Here is a 5,531-nt window from a genome sequence, read left to right on the forward strand (position 1 = left end):
TTAAATATTATACATGATAATAATTAATTAAAAACAACAGCTGTTATTGAAAATGTAAATGAAAATACGTCAAAGGAAATAATTCTCGGCAATCGATAAAAGTAGAAATCTAGTTTTTTATTTCCATTAATTTTATACGTTGAAGAAAGATGTCTCCATAGAATAAACCACGTTATTAACTTGACCATGTCAGATTTCCCCTCATTGCGCCACTAATGGAGGTTACGAGTTTTTATATATAGGAGGATTACATCACAAGTAGGATTTGACAGTTCTTCACGTGGAGATCAATGTTTGTAGGAGGAATTGGAAAAACGATGTTCATGGTTGTTCAGGTTGTCCTTGCGAACATTCAGGTCCACGTTAGTTCCTGCCTAACCCTGTAATTGATGTACGTTATTTCATTCGAAATCGACATGTTATGAGTCGGTAGAGCTATCTGAAAAGTGAGTTCTGTTATTTATAATATCTTTGGTCGTAAAGACTTACGATTCACGCGGCAGTGAGCTGTTTTGGTTCTCATTATTAATCTCGTATGGCGCGAAATTCGAAAATGGTCCGATCAGCAGCTGACACCGTTCGGTAAAGGGCTATCTCACGCTCAGTTTCCAGGGGATGTTATAGGCTAACAACATGGTGGTTTGGAATAAAATTTATTTAAAATAATTTATTTCTCCATTATTCACTTATTTTCTATAAATAGCCTTATGCAGGTAAGAAAATAGACTGGAATCTTAATCTGCTCGCAGACCTTGTCGCAGAAAGACTTTATCGGAAGGACGTCCATCCTGTAATTAATTACAATCTCGAATGTCGGAGAGCAATGTATATTACGCGAAGGAAAAGGATGTCTAACAATTTCAGAGCATCACTTTGGCACGCGCATGTGACCAATTTTAAAGAGCTGTCCTATAATCGTAGCGTAAATTATTACATTATTTTCTCACGAATCTGAGTCGTCAAACATGCGAACGGAATGTGGTGCAACGGGATTGCAAGTTAATGGTACATGCTGCGGAATTTAATTCCTACCACTTAATTTAATTAATGCTTCTTAATTGTTTCTCTTTCACAATCTCCTCTCGCTTGGAAGAAGAAATTTGTCTTATTTTCTATTCTTTGCTCTTCCAATTTATATCTCAAGTTTCGTTTAATCCTAAAATTCGAGCTTTTATTTTGTTATTAAGTTTGTTAAGTAGTGCAAAATTGGTATGCGATGTTACTTGTTTATTTAACAAGGCTATATTATAGAAACTAATATTCTGTATTGATGTGTAAAGATAAAAATAATTAATTTTCTTTCTTCAATTTTCTTCAATTATGTTGCCAACGACGCGATGTGATACCAATAAAAGTCTGAAGTGATTTATTGTTCGTATAATTTCATAATAATCTTCCAAAAAGTTGTACTCATGAGATCTCATTATACATTATGCTCAAAAACCTGATTAGTTGCGACATTGCGTTAACATTAATAAAGATAAGACATTTTGTGCACCATTAATTTTCTAAATCAAAATTTCCAAATAAGTAATTTTTCTTTACGCTAAAATTTATTTATAAATATTCCTAAGCATTATTTATAAAAGTAAAAGATGTTAATTTGAATTATTTTTTAATATTGGGCAATAATTCTATTCCTAATATTTTGCTACCACACAAAAATTGGTCAAAATTTTGGTAGTATGAAAGTGATTTAAAAAATGAAATCATGAACTTAAAATATCGTTAAAAAAAATTGATTTTTTTATTTTTATTTTTTCTTTATTTTTCTGATATAAATTTAAAATTCATCTTCTTGGTGGAAAACTAAACTATTTAGTTAAAACTCAACCGTTTTTTGAAAATTCGACTATTTGATTCAAAATTAATATAGTTTCTTAAAAATTAAACGATTTGATTAAAAATTACCCTATTTCGTTTAACAGTCATATTTTCTATTGAAAAGTCTACTTTTTGTTTAAGGATTAAACTATTTTGTTGAAAATTTGTTTTTTTTTGTAAATTAACTTTACCTGAAAATTTTATCACTTTTTAAAAATTAATTTACGTGTTTAAAATGAAACTCTTTCATTTTTAATAAAAAATTTATTTATTTGAATTTAAGATAGAGAATTTTCAGATTGATCCAGAATTCTCGTGTTATTTAAGTAAATAACACGTTCGTTCTGCAACAATGTTACGACTCAGATTGCTGATATATATTTCAGAATAATTCCACACCATCAAAAGTAATCCAACTAGACTCATTGAACTCAATAAATATGAAACAGTGAAACATTCAATGTTCGAAAAAGTAGCTAGACATTGAACTGATTGAGCAGTGATTTCGGACTTATTCGCAAATCAGTTCAGTAACGGCAGAGTAAATAATCTGAAACGTAACCTCTCAGTTTTAAATTAAAGCGTTGTTTTGACTCTTCTAATTGAGTAGAAACCACAATTTTTTAATGAAATACATTTTTTAATCATCGGGCTATAATTCAGGTGAACTAACTGCAGGAAAAATATACTCTAACTCGTATAAAAATGATTTTTTGTAACGGGTGCGTACATAACGCAGTTTAATCTTTAAATTGAAGTAATATGTGAAATTTTTTCCATTAAAAAGCATCGAAACTTTTCACCTTTTTTAATATTTAATCATATTAATGGCTTTAATTTTTTAATACGATTATTTGCTTAAATATTGAGAATGTTTGTCTACCATTTCTCCATATGGTGCCGAAAACTGGACCTACAAAGAACTGGGAAAATTCTAGAAATATATTTTAATTTTTGCATAAAAGTGTTTTTACGATTGCCTTGTGAAGTATAAAACAATGATTGAATAATAAAAACAAAAACGTTTACACAAAGCAAATGGTTTTAGATAGAATTTCCATTCTATATGGCGAAAAACCCCATTTTTTCAAATAGGTTAAAAGAAACACCAATTATTTCACTGTTTCATGTAAGTTTCAATGTATTGTAAGCTTCAATAAACTCGAATTAATGTATGTAGGGACAACATTTATCCAGATTATTCAAAGAATACAAATAATAGAAGATTTGAATTTAAATATGAATTCTAACCTAACTTTTAGATCAGATGTTTGATCAGTATATACTTCATGCATAAATCAATTAAAATGTATTTTGAGTTCATTTTTGCTTTGAAATAAGTCCATTTAACTTTATAGTCTTTTGAAAATCACAATAAATAGTATATAATAATTGTTTTATTTAGAAAAATTTTTGTGTAAAAAAATGTGTTTCTTCACTTTATAATATGTACATTCCCAGCTGCTTGAACCATTTAAATCTCACTGACAATCAGTGAAAATTAACTGATTCATGCTCAGAGAGAAAATTAAGAATTGTAAGTTTTTCGATTCTGCCTGCAGGCAAGTTTTCGTACCAACGCGACTGTATCGGCGTTTGTCTGATTGTAAACGACTTGGCGAGTGGGATGGAAAAGTGCACATTGAATTCAGCCCTCCTCGCTACTGATTTACACCGAAACGCCTGAATCCGCGAACGAATTGACTGCTTACAGGCTTTTTTCGCCGCAACTCGTCTGCCACTGAGATGGTATAAAACACATGGGGAAAAGAGTGCACTTGGATTGACTGAAGAAAGCGAACCAAAAGAACTTTTTTGTAGCCGCTGCATTGAATGCGATTTCGTTTAGACCCTCGACTCGTCTCGAAAACACGAGAGAATTTGTATACATTCGACGTTCGCAAGAGAAATCGGACCAAAGTCCGAAACATCGTCCTGCAAAATGTATGGGATCAATGCAAAAAAAGGGGCCCTAAAGTCTTTTTTCAGAAATATATGCAGTCTTTTCTCTTTTAGAAATTTACATTTTTACACTTGCAGACTTCACAGTCCACGGTGATCTCAAAACAAGGGAAAAGGGAGAATATTCATGAGTTTATATGGGAATAATAGGGGAATAAATTCTTTAAAATGCAGTTTCAAAAAAGTTGATGAAATACTAACGATAAAATATTAATTTTTGACAAACAATTGAGCTTCTGAGCTAATACACTGAATTTTATAATAAACGGACGACTTCCAAACCAAAATAGTCCCTCAAACAAGAAGGATGATTTTTGAACAAAATGTTAGAATTTTCAACATAGAAATAAATTAATTTTAGACCAAAGAGTTTTATTTACAACGAAATAGTTGATCTTTCAACTATCAAACAAGTTATGGAAATTTTCAATCAAAAAGTAGAATTTTTAATCATAAAGATTAAGTTATCACCAAAAAATATTAACTTACAACATACATACGAAATAACGCATTTTCAAGAAAATATTTAAATCTTGGACAAACAAAAAATGTTTAACACACTAGTTTCATTTGCAAAAAATTAGTTGCATTTCAAAAAAAAAAGAAAAAATTAATTCTGAATAAAACATTAAATAGTTGAATTTTTAAATGAAAACTACTGATTATCAAACATTAATGGAATTGTTCAATTTGAAGTTAAAACATGAATTTTTGACTGAAAAAAAAGACTTTTTAAAAAAATAGTTCAATCTTCAACCAATAAGAAAAATCTTTAATAGGGGAGATACATTTTTGACAAATTAGGTAAATTTTTACGCAAAAAAGTACAATACTGAAACAAAATCAATTGATTCTGAACCTTAAAAAGGAACATATTGCAGCCAATAGTTTAATTTTTCTCCTGAAGATATGAATTTTTAACAAAAAATTTAGGTTTCAACCAAATAGTTTAATTTTCTACCAAATTCATGATTTTTCAAGCCAAACAGATAAATATTCTATAAAATAGCTGAAATTTCTACTAGAAAAATATGAATTGTCAACAAAAAAGTCCATTAACGTCCAAATAGATTATCTACAACCAAATGGTGGAATTTTCAACTAAAATAATTGATCTTTAACCAAAAAAATAAATAAATTTGTTAGAAAGTAGTTTAAATTTAAAAAAGGTATTTGGTTAAAAAAAAAATTATTCAAACGAAACATGTAACAAATGATGCTTCAACCAAAAAGTATTTTCTTTGAAATAAAGAACAAACTAATTCAACTAAAATAGACTAATTTTGACTCAAATAATTGATTATTCAAAAAAAAAAAGTGATTCATTTTTAATGACCAAGTTTTTACATTTTCAGGGAAGAAATTGTTTTGCCATCCACCCAAAAAAAACGAATTTATAGCAAAATAGTTCAATTTTCTGTCAAAGAGATTAATTCTAAATTAGCGTAAAGAATATTCAACAAAAAAATTAAATTTTAAGAAAAGGGTTCAAAATTTAACTAAAGTGTTAAATTTTTAACCAAAAAGTTAATTTTTTCAAACAGGCGATTCATTTTGAATGAAAATATAAATTATCGATAAAATATATGAATTTTTAATGAATAAGTACTTGAAATCTTTAAATAAAAAAAAAAGATTTTAAACAAAGAAAATAAAAGAAAATTAAAATAAGGTTTTAACAAAATCGTTGAATTTTTAACAACAAAAAAATGACTTTGACAGAATAGTTGATTTAAAAAAAATTT

This window comes from Belonocnema kinseyi, chromosome 3 (assembly GCF_010883055.1).
Source record: "Belonocnema kinseyi isolate 2016_QV_RU_SX_M_011 chromosome 3, B_treatae_v1, whole genome shotgun sequence".
Taxonomy (NCBI): Eukaryota; Metazoa; Arthropoda; class Insecta; order Hymenoptera; family Cynipidae; genus Belonocnema; species Belonocnema kinseyi.